Raw genomic sequence first — 20,660 nt, 5'->3', positions numbered from 1 at the left:
CCCGCCTTCCCTCACTGCGCCGCTCTGTCCAAGGGAACAGCTAAAATGACGTCTCCCTAACTGTCAGCGAAACGCTGGAAAACTCAAATTAACGCCACAGAGGTCCAGGGTAACATACGCACGACACCGGAATGAGTCCAGAGCGCGCGCCTTCAAACTTTAAACAGCCACCTACACTAAAAAAAGACAAACCCAGGATATAGGAGGGGCGCAATTTTAGCTATTTTACTTACCATATCATCGGCCTAATGAATATTAATTTCAGCTTAAGTGGTTATTTTCACACAGAACCAACCATAGCTACGCTACAAGCTGTTGCCATCAGATGGTTGTCTGCTGTTGGTCCGCGGGACGCACACCCCGAGTTGCAAATTAATTACCACCAAACTGATGTTAAAAGAGACTGCTGGCAGCACACACGGTCCGCCGAAGAGACTTGAATTGGAAATATGGCTTTTAAACACAGACATGGTGTGGAGTAAAACACTAGCTTGGCCGTGGGGGCCGAAGAAAGGAAAAATAAAAGCTGAGACTGCAGACAGACAGGCCGGCAGACAGTCTGAGGATCAGAATAATATCTATCAGGGCAGCTGATACCCACATTCAACGCTGAGCAGGCTTTTGGAAATATGACTGTCTAAACATGTGCAGGTCGTTTCCAGGACTTTTAAACGGCAGCAGGAAGCACCCTGCAAACTATATCATATGTTGTAACCGAGGCTCAGCGATGCACCCAGCTAACACACGATGCTATAAAAGGTGCAATTCACCTGATAAGGGCCCTTAAAAAATTTCAGCAGAGGGATCGGATAAGTGTTCCCGCGGGAGGGGTTCAGAGCATTTGTTACCAAACCCTTACTCCAAGCTCCGAAGCAGGTGTTTTTGCAACTGCTGAATTACTCCTTCCACTAAAAATATGCAGGCAAATTACACATGTGAAGCGAAGACCTAAATATGAAGTCCATAACCCAGATACTAGCGGCCTCACATTTATCTGAAGTTATCCGCAAAATGATCTCGTTTAACTCTTCATGCGAGTGCACTCATGGGGAAGTCCTAGTTCCAAATACTGATCGTCCTTGTTAATTAAGACACGTTGATAACAAAGTTGCTCTCAGGACAGATTCTTCTGTGGCTCGTCGTGGGGCAGGATGGAAACTTTATGTAGGAAATAAGAAAGAGACCAGTCTCAGAAAGAAAACTGCACACATGTTAAACATCAACACGTACTGTGTATGACTGTGTACGTGACAAATAAAATTTGAATTTGAATTTGAATTTGAACACAGGTGTGTTTGTCTCTGAACTGAAAATTATAACTGAGGTATCTCAACTTCTAAGGAACTTTTTAGTTTTTGAAAAGACACGAAGGTTGGAATAAATTTTATCCCCACTTTTATTATTATTATCTTAGTTGTCGGAAGGTGAAATAAACAATTACCACGGGGGCAAAACACGCAGGGATCTTTATTTGCTCCGAATTGCCTGAATAAATAAAAGCTGCAGTGCGGACTAATATTTTATTTTGTCTAAATTACACATAAAATGTTGTAACGTTCGACATATCTTAACATAGTCGAGAGACATCCAGTCCCTAGATTTTTACTTTCATGTCACCCATTAATTTCCTTGCACACCATCAGATAATTCATAAAAGTCATCAACACTGAAAGTTTTGGAAAGCCCGCTTTTAATCCAACTTCTTCCTTGCGAATTTCAAATTACGCATTCATCTGTCTGAGTAACTGTCAGTCTGGTTAAAAGGCTGCCGGATACTGAGATTGCCTGTAATTTATTCTCGCCCAATCTTTTCTCAATAGCATCTTGATAAACATGACAGAATCGCTTTTAGGCTCTGCTTTAAATCTGTGCGCGCCTGTGTGTGTGTGTGTGTGCGACACAGAGGAGAGCGAGAGCCCCATCTGCTCCTTTTCAAACCAATTTAGGATGTCACTGCGCGTGCTTTTGTCTCGCGGACGGACGCCACGGGAACACTCTGCAATGGGACAAGAGGTGGGTTGGGGCTGGTAGGAAAGGGGGGCAAAGAGCGGAGTCACGCACGGGCCGCAGTTATGGTGCTTGGTGACGTCACAATAGAGGGCGAGGGGAATAAAAGAGTGTAAAAACCAGGTAAAGTAGGCCTACCTTCAAGAGCTGATACCCAATCTTGCTTCAGAAATGTGTTTTGGCAAACACTTACATAACACCCTACCCAGAAGTGGCCTATTTAAAATAATAAAAATTTAGATATGATTATATTATCTATGTTTACCACGTGGTTACCAGATATTTAAAATAAATATGTGGCAATTTGCTGCAGAATGTGAAATAATGTAGAATATGAAATAACTTTTATGTCTGAATGTATTTGTTTTATATTGGTCTCACTAATAATGCGCAGATAAACAGCAATGAAGTAAATGAATGGCTACTCGTTTGTTGGGTTAACTTTCCTTCTCCAGGACAGAGATGTCTCTGACATGTTATCAAAATCCGAGCATGACTAAACCATGTGAAGCAGGAAAAGACGTATTGGAATACAATAGAGCTATTAGTCCCGTTGGAATACATTTCACTTTTTTTCGTAATGCATTAGTCGGTCGCCCTACTGAGAAATTAATCTTGCGGTTAAAGGAAAAAAAAAATGCTTGTGTGACCTCGGAGGGTCAAAGCTGGATGAAAAAAAAGGAGAGCGAGTGCTGCACGTCCAAAAACATAATAAATTAAGAGCTACAACACTAAGTGATCTTGAGACATTTAACATCAAATCTGTCAATAAGTGAAACATGCCCCGGGTGAGTGATTACCATACTCAGATGCATCACCTCCTTTTTTCAAAAGGCACTGGATCAAGACTGAAGTACCCCACAGCATCGATTTGATTTTCATTATTTTATTAGTAACCCTCATTCTCTTGAAACAGTTGCACACATGCAACTTACAGAACAAGAACAAAATGTATTTTATACATTTTTAAACTGCCATTCAGATCATCCTACTTCAAGCTGTTCGAATATTGTTTTTATTTATGTTTTTAAACGAGACAACATCTAAAACAAAACTGATATTTAACCACAAAATATATTCACGTTTGTTCTGTAACAACTCACCAGAGCTTATATTAATTTATTGCGGATTTAGAGGCAGATGTAGGCTACAATATGGCGCACACTCGTCCTGCACTCCCCAGTTTAAATCCTCACTTAATGCCTCGCGTCTTCTACTGAATCCTTCGACTGAGTTCTGCAGTGAAGATTTACAGTGCATTACAATTAACACACATGTTAAAAAAATACGAAAAAGTAATTAAGTTTAATATTAAATTATCTTTTTTTCTATATATATATTTTTAATTTGTTTAACTTTTTTAACTTTTTTATTTTTTTGCCAGTTTAAATAAATGACTAGAATGAAAGAATACCGAAACAGCGCTGGTCTATTTACAGCATTAGTGCTGCCCTGTCACAGCCTATTAGGTTACATTATTACACTGAATCTTAACGCCTATTTAAAGCCGTGGGCCAAAAACAGTTTTTCTTTTTACATATTACACGATTTTTTTTCTCTTTTCTGTGGGAATCTTAATGTTTCAAGTGCTCTCATATGTGGGTGTAAATCATCAACTCCAGGTGCCATCTGTTCTAATTTAGATTTTATTTGTCATGGTTCTATTTTTAAACTGCTCCCGTATCAAGACTCAGCCCTGTGAGTGATGCTGTCCTCAGTTTGTTAGATGTGAGCTTGCCCGAGGCGCTTGTACCAATTAGCAGAACAGACCAACAACTAAAGGTTCCCATATTTCATCCCAGATCTGGAACATTAGCCAGTGAATTATTGAGAAATGATAATTGTGCCAAATTCACGTGACTCAATGTTCACAGAAAATAATTTTTAATCAAGCAAAAAGGCACATCGCTCTTTTAAATCGTTTGTAAATAAGCGCATGTACGTTCTCGCTGCTTTGTTTTCACCTTTTAGAAATTCACCACCTTATACTCATTCATCTGATCACATTTTGTGTGCCCACCTGCTCTGCAGAGATTTGTGTGTTTGAACGTTGCTCTGACATAGCAATAAAACTTAGTCCCAAAAAGGTGTTAAATTTAGTGCAAATGTTTAAGTAAAGAAAGTCCCAAAACACAATTTAATTTAGTGTGTCTATACTGTAGCTTTCTAAGTCATAGAAATATTATTCCAGACATGAATCTGCATAATTACCTGATCCTTCAAGTTGCAGATTCATTTCAGGCAAATGCAGGTGTAAGTATCCAATGCTATGTTTTACCTGCTTCAGATATGTGCAGAGGCCCTCATTGTGTTCAGTACAGCTTGTAACAAAACAACCCTTGCACTGTTAATTTAATTAATTAAGGAAGTACTCTATAATCTTTCACAATATAATTGTTGCTGATTTGAGTCTCCATATGAATGTATGTTTATTTAAAAAGAGGTTGTTTTATGAGAAGAAGTTGACCACTTCTGGTGTTAATTTGTTACGCTGCTCTTTGCTAGCTTTTACTCATCTAAGTTTGACCTAAGTTTTGAAGTACGTTTGTGGAAGTCCCACCTGGAGTTCCTTCATTTAATATTTTATCAACTTATCAGCCTTATCAGTTTTTCCGTGATCATCTCAAGTTTCCCCGATGTTTGGTCCTTCAGAGCATTCACTGTGTGAACAGGTATGTTAGGAAGGACTAAAAAAAAGGATACTGTACAATTTGGAGCTGTAGGAAGATACAGTTTTATTTACTGAATGACTCAGATCCATAATTAAAGGCTTGCTTGACTTTTAATGACCCCTGAACACAAGCAAACTCGTGTAAGTTATTTTAAGTGGAATGAGTAATGAGACGTTAACAGTGAACACTGAGCTGAAGCCAATTAGCTCTGCAGTGCAGGCAGACTGCTGGGCGCTACAGTGCGCTTTAAAGCCAAGCAGAGAGCCTGCAAGGTCAGAAGGGGCTGGGCTGTGTGCGTGCGTGCTTGTGTGTGTGTGTGAGTGTGTGTTGGTGTGTGTGTGTCCATCTTTGCAGGCTTGATGTTATCGTTTTCTCAGTTTGTTTGATACATTTGTGCACAAGCTCGAGCACAATGGTACGTGCACTTTCCACCAAAAGGATGACTTTAAGAGCTTGTTGACATGGCAAATGTATTTTATTGGCCGTTTAGCTGGTTTTATTTTTGTGGTCAAAGCTGCATTATCATCGCATCATAATGGACTGGAGAAGTGGGACAGTTTTGATAAAAGTCTTTCGCCCTCATGGGAAGTGTGGATACCATTCTAAGCTGGGAAATCTATTAAAAACTTATGCTATAGAAAGCTGTCTGCAGTAACACAGTGCTCATAATACGTTTTGTGGTTAACGAGCTAAAACATGTAAAACCAGCGGTATTGTTCTTTAAATGTTTTATCTTCTGAATATAGCTCAGATTAATGCGATGCAGGCTGCTTTTGAAGCAGTAGCAAGTCAGTAGAACTAATGGTACATTTAGATTGTTTGTATGTGTTTACGAATATAATCCAGAAACAGGATTTAGAAACACCCTTCCTGAGTGGAATTTTTTTTACACTGGAGCATTTGGGGGATTTTTCTCATGATGTTAAGCAGTGCAAGTTAAAAGTGGAAAAAAAAAAAGAAAAGACAAAAGGAAGTAACGGTGACTTCTCTCAGCTTCATTATCATGTTTTTTTTTCACACTCCTGACAAATTTGTTTTATGATTCTTAGAGGTTACTATGTAAAGTTGCGATATTGTTTGTCTTGTGTAACCCATAGATGTGTTAGATAATTATTATAACAGCATTATGCAACTCAAATTATAAAACTATTTTGGATTAGGTTTGTTAAAAGGTAGAAAAGAAGCAGAGAGAGAGAGAGGGAGGGAAAGAGAAGGAGAGGTCTTAGGCAAGTAACGCACTACAAGACTATTATCTCTCGTCCAAGAGAATCATTCAGCTCTCTCTGTGGGGTGTCAAAGCGACACATCTCGGCGGGGAGAAGATAACTAACCAAGATGATCTCTCAGTATCACGGCTTAATTTTCTTTACTGGGGGATATTCGGCGGTAATGTAACTTAAATAGGCCATTGTGGAGCAAACTGCATCGTTTTATATGGGACATAAAATCATGGAAACTCACCAAAAAGGAAGATTGGCACTTAGGTCTGCACAATGTGTTAAAATGGATTCTGAATGAATTACCACAAATGTCGTCCCATAAGGCCTGCAAACAGTATTTTCTTGCTGTGCGTGCATGAGAGCAAGAGGTGTGTGTGTGTGTGTGTGTGTTTGTGCATGTGTTTGAGAAAGAAAGACACAGAGAGAGGGAGATCTTTTTTTTTAGATTGAGATTGCTCATTTAACCTTGTACAAGAGCTTAATTCCAAAATGATATGAGTGCATTTAAAAATAAAAGGCATGATTAACATCATGATTATCTTTGCCTTGTGTGTGTGTGGGCGGGCGTGTTTACACATTCCTTTTAGCTCATATGCTGCAACTTACAGATAACAATTAGGAGTCTGCTCATGGTCACATCCAGTATCCCAGAAGTGTAGAGGAGTGGAGGCTGCTGTAAGGAGCATTTTTAAATGCGTTATCGCACACATGTGGGTGTAATACTCAGGTGCCCACATAGGCTTGTTCATGCAGTTTGCATGCATTACGCTATTGACATGGTGCATTTGTGTGTCTCATCTTTCCACTCGGCCATGTTTCTGACTTGTCTGTCCATCTCCCTGAGTAAACAAGAGCTATGTTAATGTGAATGTTAAGGGCTCTATTAGTGCTACAGACAGGAAGTGGAACAACCCAGGCTTTTTCTATTCGTCTATAATTAATGAGGACTAGAGGTTAAACTACCTCTTAATCACCAGACAACATAGAGAGGGATACGAGGATGGAGGGGATAAATAAAAGACGAGAAAAGAAAGAAGGGAATCAAACAGAGTAAGTGAAATAAAGAAAAAATAAAGGGAAACAGCCATCATTGACCTCGATCAGCGTTGTTCTCGATCAGCATGAATTTGCCCACAAATATTTAATCATCTCTGTAAGTAAAAGATCAAATCATCCCATTGTGGTGTAGTTGGACTTTTTCATACATTAAGAGTCATTTTGAAAGAAATGTAAACATTTGATCCTCCTTGAAACAGCTCCTTATGAGAAAAAAATACCACATGGAAAAACACAAGGAAAATTAATTTTAAAAGCAATTTCTGTCATGGTTCTGGGTCATTAATCAATTGCTTTGTGTTTATGGACTTCTTGACTAATCATTATGGTGTTTCTAGACTCATATTTAGTATGTCTTATATTTATTAGTTTTTCTTGGTGCTGGTTTAGCTCCCTCAGTGTTTTCCTTGTGTGTTGTCCACAGTGTTTCCTGTGTTTGTCAGTCTTGTCATTTCACGTTCATTGTCTCTGTGTTCTGTCTTTAACACACTCCTTAGTGTCTCTCTCCCTCTGTCGCTCTCTCTCTCGCCATCTTTGTGTCCCTCTCCTACTGTTAAGCTCGCGTGTCTTTGTCTGGGTCTCACAGTGGGTGTCACTTCCTGTTTTATTTTCAACCCTATCTCGTGTGTTATGTTGTTTTGGTTCCCCTGTTCAGTTAGTCAGATTTGTTCCTGCTGTGTTTCCACCTGTTGCCCATCCTCTCATTATGCTGTGTAGCCAGTCTTCATGTCCTTCCACCATGTTTCCCCATGTGCTGTGTGCTTCATGTTTTGCGGCGTAGTTACCACGCCAGAAGTTTATTGTTTTGTGATTGAGTTTGTGGTTCTCAGCAATAAAGCTGTTTAAGTTGCCACACAGCCACACCTTGACAATTTGGTTTTGACCCACTTTCTTTTCACATGCTTTGCATAATTGTTTTGAACACTATTCAATACAAAATTCATTTAGCTTAATATTGCATATACTTGAATATACCGCCCTTTGCTGAGCTGCCTCACTGCATGTCAAATGAAATCAAATATGTGCTTCAACAGTGCCATTCAATCCTGGTCTCACTCCTAGCTCATCACATACAGATACATGCCTGAGTTTAAACAAAGACAAACTCTACACACAAAGTATGGCAGCAGCCAAGCTTGTGAAAACAGGTCACAAAGAAACGACTTTTAAATACCAAAAACTCTGCGCTGCACTTACTAAGGTCCCATGCAATAGATGGGCAAAGTTCAAAGTGCATCAGATAAAGATGTTGTTAGGACAGGCATGTCAGGGACACATTCAAATAGTAAACATAAAGAAAAGAGATATATATTTTTTAGCTTTACGTGGCACTTACATATGGTACATTTAACAGTGTCTTTATGACACTTATTGTTTCCACACACCTACACTGTATGTTTTTGGGGAATGGCATGTGTTTGCATGACTTGAAACAAATGCATAATTCTAAGCCAATGTGTTTGTGTGAGTTTACCTCCGTTCGTCTTGTCATAATATCACATTCGTGTGCCTCCCTCACCCCAGGCAAGCTTTAATTGTGTAATCCTCTGATCCGGCTTGTAATCCTTTCAAACATACAGTACAGGGGTGATCATATCCATAGGCACTCACAAACACAACTTCACATCACAGATTAAAGTGGAAACAACAGATTTTGCTCTTGCTTTTATTGAAAAAAAAAAAAGAGAAAGTAAACAGGATAGGCCTAAAAGCACAAATACAGCAATCCTTCACAAATACAAATGTTTATTCCTTTCGACAAGCTGTTTTACCTGCATCTCTTCTGGATTTGAAATATACTTTAATGACGGCTTCAGCTTTGTTTGCTACTCCACAGTAAGCAGTGTGACAATGAGGCACAATGCACAATGTGAGGACTGAAACTGAGGCAGTAAAATCAAAATCAGCCATGATCACAAACATTATTAGTTATAATAGTTTTATTTATTTTGTTTTGCTGCTTTTTTGTCAAGTCATGCGCTAGAAAGAGCTTTTTGTAATTGGCCATAATGCAGCAATTCTCAATAAATTTAAAAATATAAATCAGTCTGCACTTATGGATCAAGTGCCATAAGTCTTAGATAAAATATAAACCAGTCAACTAACTTTGGAGCAGATACAAGTCATTTTAATAAGCCCTGTTACTTAAACATCTACTAAAATAACAATCCAACTTCTATGGATTTTTTTTTAAACAATACACTTTTTGACAAAACACAAATATGAGTTCACACAAAGCGATTCCAGCAATGCTCATCGCACTCACTGCACTGCAAATTATGGAAAAACAAACAAGAACAAAAGCAGTCTACTGAGAAGAACCAGCCTGCAAATTCTTAGACAATTAATGTTAAAAAAAAAGAAGCCACACCTTTACTTTTCAATTATTTGATTTTTAATTATTTGATATTTGTGTTAAATGTAGTTCTGCTCAAGGGCTTGTCATTATAGATAGAGGCTGGCTTTTAAAGATGGGCCACTGGGCAAAATGGTAAACAACAGAATTAAATGGTAATAATTATTGTTCCAGAAAATAATTATTGTTCAGCTGCTTATCTGCTCTGGTGTTTAAATAACAATGAATATTAGCTGCCTTTCTCCCTCTCTCTCCCTCTGTATGTGTGTGTGTGTGAAAGAGGTTGGCTTAAGTTGAATCGCATATGCAGGACACAGATAGGCGGGCAATGTGACACACGTACTGTACGTACACATGCAGCCAGAGATTAAAACTCACACAGTGGGTTTTAAAGATAAGAAATAACATGTACAGCCTGTTATTTCCTGAAAACTCTTTCTTTATTACAAAGTAAATTATTCAGGCTCAAATATTTTAATAACTTTTTGGTAACTTTCTAATTAACTTGTCCCAAAATTTAGTTTCAAGGAAAATGTATTTAAAGTAAAACAATGTGACGATTTCAGCACAACTAATGATATAGCTAATATGCAACTACACTAAAAATGACAAATTCACATTTAATTGCTCGATCAAAACACGTTTTTTTAATGACAGACCAACAACTTCTTCTCTCCCCCCTAAATGGGATCAAGAGTGCCACATATGGATCAATTTTACATCTGCATTGTTTGTGATGTCCTGATCCCCCCCATATTAAAGCTCAGCATCAAAAACTGTTTTTCTTGCTATTATTGTTATTATTATTGTGCCTGATCTCGTACCACCGATGCACTAATACCCTTGTACAACATTGTGTGAACTGAGGGATTAACTGAGAGACATTAAGGATGCATGGCAGTGATCTGACAGAGTTAAGGGCGTTAATGATGACAGAAACATAAGCCTTTGTTGTTTTCGATGATGCCACATGTGCACATTTACACACACACACACACATACACACGATATGCTCATTGACTTAAGTATCCCCCAAAACACAGTGCCAAACATGAGATCCAACAAGATGTTTTTCCACCTCTATTTTTGATGGATTATTTTGCCCCAAACACTGATATAATCTTTAGGATATTTCAGTACCTACTGACAGATGTTATACAGAAAGAAGATAATAAAAACAGCTATACTTGTCACCTACTAAGGGTCATTCATATGTAGTTCATTATTGTCACATAAGTACAAGACTTACAAAAGTTTTGATTAGGTTTGGGAGAGTTAATCAGTGTATAGTGCTGTATGCTGTATATGAGCTTTTTGATCCCAATTGTAACTTGGTAGTTTAAACTTGAAAATAAAGAAAGACAACCAGCAATTAAAATTGGAGACCCCTGAAGGCATCCAAGCAGCAAAGTCTTTTAGTAGACAAACATTTGATTCAATCCACTGCTATGCATACATTTTAAAATTCTGCATCCAGTCTTGTTGCCATCAGTGTACCAAGGCACCAGACCCAAAGGACGCCTGGTGCATATCTCTATGATGGCAGCAGTGGCTTCTTATAAAACAAGAGTATTAGTCATACTGGGATGAGAACATGTTGTCATCTGATTGTTAAGTCTGATGTCATAGCCATTTCCACATCCAAAGTTCCCTTTCAATTCCCCAAAGCAAAAATGCAGAGGCACAGCTGACAGTTTAAAACTACCCAGATTCGATCAGCACCAATAAAATGATCAATGTGGTTGTTCTACTAGGCATTATAATAAAGAGAAGTGTCCAGACAATGATGATAGAGGATTTGCAAGGTTGTGCAAAATTAGAAGTTAGCAGTAAGTTAGATTAAGATGCCAGTTACTGACAGATTCCGAATTTTAATTATTTTTGGGCCTTCACCTTTATTAGATAGTGGAAACTGACAGGAGGGTGAGAGAGTGGGGAAAGAGGAATGGGCCTCGGGTTTGACTCAAACTCAGGCTGCTGCATTTCAGCCTTCGGGCATTTGGCTGCTTCTTCACCCTGTGAGCTAATCTGGCACCTGGCCTGAAGTATTCCACGCTTCTATAAACTTGGACCTAAATACGTGTGACATATAGATGATTAGTGAAGATTTGTCACATTTACATAATGATCTGCCACTGTGTCACTAGATATAGTGCCAGTATTTGAGTAATATAGACTCACAGGTAAGATGTAGGATGAGGGGTAAATTGTTCTCAATACAGATAATCTAGAAGAAGATACTGAAAACATAGAAAAGCTTAATCAAAGCAGCACCTGAAATCACCCCATGCATTGCAGTAGGTTATTAATATTATGCATGAAAAAAGTCCTTCAGTTCTTAATATGCACCCTAAAATCTTACTCAGCCTGAGAGTGATTTATCTTGGTGTTGCTCAATCATCCAGGTAAGGAAATCCCTAAAAGTTGATTCTTTTCATCTGGACATCAATTCAGTTCAATTCAATTTTATTTATTTATCACCAAATCACAACAACAGTCACCTCAAGGTGCTTGTAAGGTAGACTCTACAATAATACCCTATGAGCAAGCACTTTGGTGACAGTGGGAAGGAAAAACTCATCATTGATCATCATTGAACATCATTGATCAATGGCCATTTACAACTGATCAGTTGGCCAGTGATCAGTTTGCATATTATTGATCATTGTCAGTCAGTGGTGCTAGTTTCAGTCATTATGCAAATGTGCTGTTTATAAGGTTGGGGGTGAAATGATGAAATTTTACATCCAGATGAACAGGATCAGCTTTTTATGACCTGAGTGTGATTGTTTCCTTGAACTATTTGGCGTTTGGGACACTGAGCTTTAGTTTTGCTAAAGAGTTAAACAGATTCTCATCAAGAGGTCATTAAATCATGATTTAACAATTGTACAACATCCACAGTATAGGAGTAGCTACTGTGTCATCACCCACTGATTTCTGAAGTCTAAGGTTGAGCATTCACACTGTTGCTGTTTTCATTTCAGAAGATTGGATATGACATGGAGGGCCATGTCTGACTGTGAAACCACTCAGTCATATCACAGATGATTCACCGTTTTGAAGCATAATATGTATTTCTGTATTTTTTTTTTTCATCTTTATATTGAGTTTATGAAATTTGGTTAAAGCTGACTTTATGCATGGATAGCCGTGTTTGACATTTCCTGTTTATCAACTTAAAAAAAATCTTAAATTTTTAAAATGTATTTATTTATTTTGGCTCGGTTGTATTCCAGTAAAATGTGAAGCATGTTTGTTGTGTACTCATGGCAAGTTTTAAGAAAAGCTGAAACATTTTGCCTTTAGAATAAATTTGCACATTTTGGAGCATTTTAGTGGCAGTCCCACTTGAGTCTCACATCATTCATTGTTGCAGCTGACGTTCTTTAAAATGTGTAACTATTGCTTTCAAGGAGAACCGTTTCTGTTTGTGACTCTTGACCTTGTTGTTTAACTTTATTATAAAACTTAAATTCTAATTATTGTGGCACAGCTTCCTTCAGTGCACCAATAAGCCAGAGAAAGACTTAAGAACATTTATGCAGCACCAGCTTCGGAAGATTTATTTGCATGAGCAAAAGTGAAAAGGAAATACCCCCTAAACATTTTATACACAGCTTTGCATACACAGCTGTAATTAAACATTATTTTTCATCCCTTTCTAAAAAAGAAAAAAAGTTATCAGTTGCCAGACCATCTTTGTTTAAAATTTGTTTAAAAAATGTCATGGCTTCATAAACACACCAGAGTGGATTGTTAGTAAGAACTGGACTTTTCTATTCACCCCAAATCAAAAAGTATAATACCAGTTGCCTTGAAATGGCCCTGCTGACCTGCGTTTGACTCTTAAAATACTTAAAATACTCTGCTTCCGCTCTAAAATGTGGATTAAAAAACATAGCTGAGAGCGTAAATATTCTTCAGCATGTGTATTTGCTTTTTATAAAATCCCAGCAGCATATTACTCTTACAGAAGTCGTGTGCACTGAGTAAAAATCATAGAGTGTAAAATTGACAGATGGGGCTATTTGGGTTTCTGTTAGTGCTCAGGGACACTCACACACTTTAGGAGGGTCTCTTGTCATCAACGGTACTTTGGTTAATGATGACAGCTGCACTCAGTCGTGATTGACAAATTTTAAAAGAAAGAAAGTGAGGGAGAGTTATCGTTCAGCTCCACCCACACCCACCATCCTCACTCACCCGCTCCCCTACTTTTACATGAAATCAAGAGCAACATGTTGACTTCAAACTCTTAAAATTGAAAACATATGCAGTCCATTAGCATGGCCCCCAGATGTTGCTGCTGTAATCCCAGGCCTTCTGCTGATCTGATTGGCCCAGAACTTTAATCATGAGATGGTTAATGCGGTGCATTAAAGGCACATTTTTAGTGCTCAGTGCACACATGTAAGAACTTGCATAATGCAGCAGCATTGTTCATTATAGAGTAAATAAATAAAAACTTTAAAAAAGAAGGCAAAGTGACACTTCAGGTGACTCTTTTGTTTCATATTCAACGAAGAGTGCAGGAGGGAAATGTGAGACACGGCTTTAAATTGATCCTCTTTCAGTATCTGATCTCTACGTGAATGTTACAGATTAAAATATCTCCCACTCTTTCTACATTCCAGCTTTGCTCTCTCTTTAAGCTCAACCTCTAAGCTGTATTTGAAATACAGAGGCCACAAATAAGATATTTAAGAAAAAGCAGATCTTTAAATGCACTCTATGCCGCTCTTCCCTTTGCAATTCTTATGCAATTTATTTGTGTGTAAGAAAGCCTAAGTATTTAAGATGCTCAACAAGTTGTTTTAAACCATGTCCATTAACAAAAAAAATATTTAGGTATGATCCTGAGAAGCATCAACAGTTCAGTTCACTAGATTCGTCGGAGAGTGTCCAGCTGAACCTTGTGCGCTGAACTTGTTTATTAAGTTGAATAAAGCTGAATAAATAAATAAATCTAACCTGAATTAGGGCAGCACGGTGGCACGGTGGTTAGCACTGTTGCCGCACAGCAAGAAGGTCCTGAGTTCAATTCCTCCATCAGGCCGGGGTCTTTCTGTGTGGAGTTTGCATGTTCTCCCCGTGTTTGCGTGGGTTCTCTCCGGGTACTCTGGCTTCCTCCCACCGTCCAAAGACATGCAGCTTGTGGGGATAGGTTAATTGATTAATCTAAATTGTCACTAGGTATGAATGTGAGTGTGAATGGTTGTCTGTCCCTGTGTGTTAGCCCTGCGACAGACTGGCGACCTGTCCAGGGTGTACCCCGCCTTTCGCCCTATGACAGCTGGGATAGGCTCCAGCGCCCCCCGCGACCCTGAAAAGGGTAAGCGGAAGTGGATGGATGGATAACCTGAATTAATATTATTAAGCTGATGTGTGCTGAATGCTAAGTACAAGACTTATGGTCAGTCTTATTGAGACACAGATTAACTACAATAAACCTTTGAAAGTCACTTGAAACCTAAAGTACATACACTCAGTTTAGCCTTTAAAAGCATTATAGAGATGCTGATACGGTAAGTAGTTCACTGTAGTAGCATTCTGAGTTGATAACTATACAATTGTGGTGCTCTAGTTGAAGAGATGCTGGTATGAGCCTATAAAAATAAAATAGGTAACCTGGATGTAACAATAAAAAATACAATATTGTTGATTTTTCTAAGTGAAAAGTGTAAATCCCAAAATGATGTCAGTCTTACACAGATCAGAACTTTGAAAATGAAACAATCTTCACGTCTTTATTTCTTGCTTAGTTCTAAAATGAGGAGCATTCAAAAAGTTTCACGTTGGATTTACAGATTATCCTTTGGATTAGGGATATTTAGAGGAACCAATTCGTCTACTCAGCCACTGATCACCGCAAGATCCCAATTTTATCTATGACTTTGCTTATTAGATGTAACCCTTTAAAGCCTGAACCATTAAAAAATTGTCAGAAAATATAATTTCCCAAGTGATGGCTAAACCGCTGCATGACAACGACTTTTTTTTCTGCATCTTTCAACCTTAAACGACTGACAAATCCTTCTTGTCGCACCTGTCTTTTTTATACATGACACGCTTGTACAGTCTGTAGTTCATCCTCAGCCAGAGGCCAAATATTTTCCTGAGCTTTACTTTCATGTGTGTTGCACATCATGCACACTATGCAGAGTGTGCAAATGTAGCCAAGCATCTAATAATATCACACCTTGAATCTAGTTAATATGTTGATGCAGCATTGTGACATTAACTGCAACTAATCAAAACCTTATTAATTAAATGACAAAGATTTCATTCCTGATTATTTCTCAGTTGATTAATATATCTGAGAGTAATATACTGCCTCATTAATAAGTGTTTTTGCTGCCCACAGTGCTTTGCCCTCAATTTATAAACACCCACGCATAGTGCACGCCTAAAAACAGAGACGAGTCCTCTGTTTGAACTCATGACTTAATCCAATTCTATTAGTGGAGAAAATGGGTAAGGTATTATTTTGCTTTACAAGCAGCCAGTCTAGTGAATAATGTGTAATTAATAACTCGTAGTTTTCAAACAACTGTCCAAACACTGTAACAGCACTGACACTTGTGTATGAAAAATGTCAGTAAATGTGGTGTTTTTTTAAGATGACAGCAGATTTAGACATATGGTGTTTTACAGTTAAAACTTTTATTCAGGTCAAATAGGCATCAAGTCATTAACTGCTTTACTGGCTGTGATGGCTTTCTGTTTGCCAAGGATAATACATGCTCTCTATCTCCATCTCTGCACAGACTTTTTGGTATTTACATCTTCTCTAACTTTTAGTATGACATCTGTATGTTGAAGTGATTGAGGATCATAAGAGCATCAGAGGTTTGTATAGACCATGCAGGGTTTTATAGTCAAACATACTCCCTGATCTTCCAAGATGTAAATAATCTCTCCTTTATTCTCCTCATTTAAAAAAAAAATACAGAAGCAATATTTTCCTGGTTTGGTATTTCACATTTGATTTGATTAGTAAATTGGCAGTTTCCGTTCATAAATGGTGTTCAGGTTTGGATTGCAGTATTTGATTTTCAGTGTTTAAATAGTTAATAGGGGAAACCAATATTCAGTCTAGCAACCCATTAACCTCGCCTCTAGGTCAATGGGACATTTTTCAGGACTTTACAGGATATTAGTCCACTGGTTGTTGTTTTTGCATGCCACCAAAGCCTGCTCAAATGTGATTGGTCAAGAAAGCTCTCATGTAAGAAGGAAAAGAATGGTCCTGGTGTCTATTATAGCTTCATCCCTTTGTGACATATATTATAGTACATGTTCAGCTCATCTGCTGGCAACTGATAAATTTTCTAAACAATTTCAAACAGTTGTTAACAGTAGTTGTAGCATAGTTACAAGCTACAAAGACTAGATCACAAAGATATGCTTTAGTGCTATAAAGACATTACATGCAAAGCATGCTCTGGTTGTGCTTTCATTTTTTTTTCCAGAATATAGGAAATGCATTAAAAATAATAAAAAATAAAACAAGCAAGCCCAAAATGTCTGACATATTTAAGAAGAATGCATGCTCTGTGATTACACTGGATCAGCCGACCCAGCTTCATACTCTGTCTTATGCTAGGCCCAGACATCCTGTGAAAGTAATTTTCCATGCTCTTGAGCAACTGAGTGATCATATTTCTTTATTGACTTCCCAAAGCTCAACAAGTGAGAGATTCAGAAAAGGTTGGTAAATAGAGAATTCAATTTTCTTTACCCCGATTCACAGCTCCTTCAGTGCCAGCTAAGTCCATATGCCAAAAAGCACCCAGACACCCATCTGGGGATGTACCAGTATACTTTTTTCTGTCTTTATTTTTGTTTTTTGTTTTTTTTTAATGAAGTTTCTGAACCACAAAAGTGGCCCTAACAAAAGTCCTCTTGATAAAGGTTGAAAGCTCACAGGGATGGTGGGTGGTGTCCTGGGCTCAAATCTACTGACCAGCTTCAAACTCTTTCCTTTTTTCCTCTTATTTAGAAAACATGTTTAATGTGAAATTTACATTGTTTTCTTTTCACTGAATGGGACTGCGTACAATTTCCTTGTTCTTGTTGTATAATGACAGTTAAAATTCTAATTTATCTGATGTGCCTGTGTGCTTCCCACCCATGGTCTAAAGACATGCACGTTAGATTAACTGGTGATTCTAAATATCTTCACATATTTCTTTTTCCGTGTGTTAGCCCTGTGATAGACTGGCAACCTGTGTAGGGTGTATGACCGCTCCACCTCTCCCGCACCCACAAATTGAAGAAGCGGTTAAGAAAATGGACGAATGGTCACCTGGATGCAAATTCTCCTCCACTCTCACCACGATGCACCACAAAGGGAGGGCTTCATTTTGAGAACTTTTTCCTCAAGCTTATAATCTTGAAATTACATGGGGAGGTCACTTGGCGTGTGTTATAATTACTTTGGATCAATGAGGGCCTGTTTGAGTGTTTGGCTGAAATGTGCCTGAAGAACAATAAATCAGGAGGAGGTATACCAAGGTGAACAAAAAGCATGAATTATTAAATTTTTAATGGTCATGGAGTAAATTCAGCTTCCCACAACAGGATGCGTTATCTATTTGAAATATAATTAGTTGTGTTACTGAACTGGAGGAGATGGAGGTGATGGCTGAAAGGGGGTTTATGGCCTGGCTTATTTCTCATTGCAAAAGGATTAGGACTGATGTTAAAAATATTTTGAATTCATAATTCTTTCCCTTTAGAAATGTGCAAAACATTACATTTTTCTGGTCAATAATAGACTCACTCACTCACTCAATCACTCAACTGTGTCAGTGGGCGTTCCTCTTGAACCCTTAGAGAAGGCTTGACTGATGTCTGGCATCACTTTCTCTCCTCTCGTTCTTCCTCCTCTTCTCCTAGTCCTTCCTCCATCGCGTCACGCAGTGTCCTGCGGGATCCGGGAAATGATTAAGGAAGACAGTTTCAAATACCTTTCAAATCTCTCCCTGATGGCACTGCAAAGTAGGTGGGCATGGAGAATGTGGGAGTCGGTGAGGAGTATGCCAGTGTGCCTGGTAGAGACAGCAGAAAAGGTGAATACTGAGTGTATAGATGTGGATGTGCGCGTACAGGTGTTTCCCTACATCTCTAAGAGTCATGCTGGTTGTTCGTGCATGGGAGTGCCCATTAGTAATTAGAGGAAACAAGTCTCTCCAGATAAGTGTGTTCAGGTTCATTTACTTGTGGTTGCAAGTATACCAATCTACATTTTCACCTGTAGTGCAAGTGTCTGTGTGTGTTTGTGTGTGTAAGAGACACAGTGTAAGAACAAATTGAGCTCCTTTAGCAGAATATATAATCTCAATTAAATATGCGATATACTTCAGTATCTTGTTCACGGTGACATACATACATGGTCCCTCACTGTGACATGCTGCTCAGTGTGGCATGACAAGGTGTGTGCATGTGTGAATACATAAACGCGTTACAGTCTGTGCCTTTGTATGTGTACGCATGGGTCTGTGTGAGGGAGAGATAATGAGATCTTGTTCAGTTGAGGCCTGGTCTTGATCCCCAGAAGCCCTGGACTCATTTCAGTGACAAACCTCTGAGCAGAGTGAATACGAAACTGAGCACCTCTGGCAAGCTTGGCATCAGAGGGATTTTAAACCTATGAAAGTCCAAGATGATAGTCTTTGATATCTGTAATGAGGGAACTTAAAAAACAACAACAACAACAACAAAAACCCAACTTTTTCTCAGGAGACAAGCTTTCTTTGTGAGATGGTGTACATTTTACAATTTAAAGAAATATGCCTAAACATAAAAGAGCAAGAGAATATCTGAACACATATGTACTACCATCTAGTATCATTTTTACCTGTGTACATTTTAATCAGTTAGGAAAATCAAGACTCTTTCATAACATAGTATTTAGAAGTAATCAGCTATCACTTTTTTTGTTTTTATCATTTGGCTATTTGTTTAAGATGAGAAAGCCTCTTATCGCTTTAACATGTGGCCAGAGACTGACACCATTATGTCAGCCATAGAGGGATCCAGTATGATGTCACCTATTGGTTTGAGGACTGGCATTTTGATACTGTCATTTTAGGACTTTGGCTGTAAAGACTTTTTTGTTTAAGCCAGATGTTGGAAAATAGGTTGGAGTCCAAAGGTAGTAGCTAATGCTTACACGCTTGGTTGTAAAACTCCATTGATTGTATTTTTGCATTGCTAATTAGTAACAGTTTAGTACAATTTCCCTCTACAGTACAAAATTGGGGCACAAACCTGTGTGTATTAGTAGAAATATTATTGGTGCTTGCCAAAGAAATGCAGAAGAATTCAGCTTTTTTTGACATTTCAGAACATGCTAAGAATAGTTTCAGTGTCTTCCTTCCTATCTTTTTGTCTTCCTTTGCTTCCTCTTTCCCCTTCCTCTCTCTAGCCTTTCCACGCCTGTCAGCTAGCTTTACCAAGTAAGTTAGCCAAAGCTATCAATGTTCCCTTTTCTTTTCGGCATTGTTCAAACTAAATGGAAACAAGGTAATTAGCTTGTTACAATTAAAGCGAGACGAGCGGATGAATTGTAATCACCCGCAATGGAGTTCCTGCTTTCTCCCCTGCAGCCTCCAACAGGCCAGCTGAGCTATCCTCATTTGCATAATTAAAATATACAAATGATAATGGATTTTGTAGTCAATGTCCAGAGGCTGCAGAGGCAGGGATGAGAAGAAAATATGAAATCACAATAACAACCACACTGGTGTTTGCCTAGAGGGGAGGTAGGAAAAGAAGGAGATGGGAAGAAATGGAGAATACGAGACTACTGGAAAAGATGGAAAGAGAAAGGAGGATGTGAAGATAATAGGGAACAAATGAGTGAGAGAAAAGGCAGCCCGAACATCACAGAGAGCAGAATAAAGGTGAACCAATTACATTTGCAAATAGCACATGCCTGGCCTTGGCCTGTGATGCCCTCCCTCTGGGGAAGCCTTTCGCCTGATTACATGAAATTGGGATAGAATTAAACATCTAAGAGTTGTCCTAAGACAAACCAAAATGAAATTAGAACCCGACTTCTTTTTTACCTTGGAGCGCCACAGAGCCGCACGACAGGGAGGGAAAGAGAGACAGAGGGATTTTGCAATTAGGCGAGGGACAATGTCGGTGAAATTAGGCCTTAGAGCTGAGTTCTCTCTTTGCTCTTTTTCTGCCCCGCCCCTTCCTGGCTTTTTATCTAGTGTTCTCTCTTTTCACCATCAGAAAGTTCAGAGGCAAAACAGCTGTGATCCCAAGATGCTGATGTGGCAATAGACTTCACACATTCACAACGCCAAAGTACATTTGCATACACTCATG

Source organism: Haplochromis burtoni, unplaced genomic scaffold (assembly GCF_018398535.1).
Source record: "Haplochromis burtoni strain Fernald_Lab_line unplaced genomic scaffold, NCSU_Asbu1 Contig_151, whole genome shotgun sequence".
Classification (NCBI taxonomy): domain Eukaryota; kingdom Metazoa; phylum Chordata; class Actinopteri; order Cichliformes; family Cichlidae; genus Haplochromis; species Haplochromis burtoni.
The sequence above is the reverse complement of the archived record's forward strand: the minus strand, read 5'-3'. Positions refer to the sequence as shown.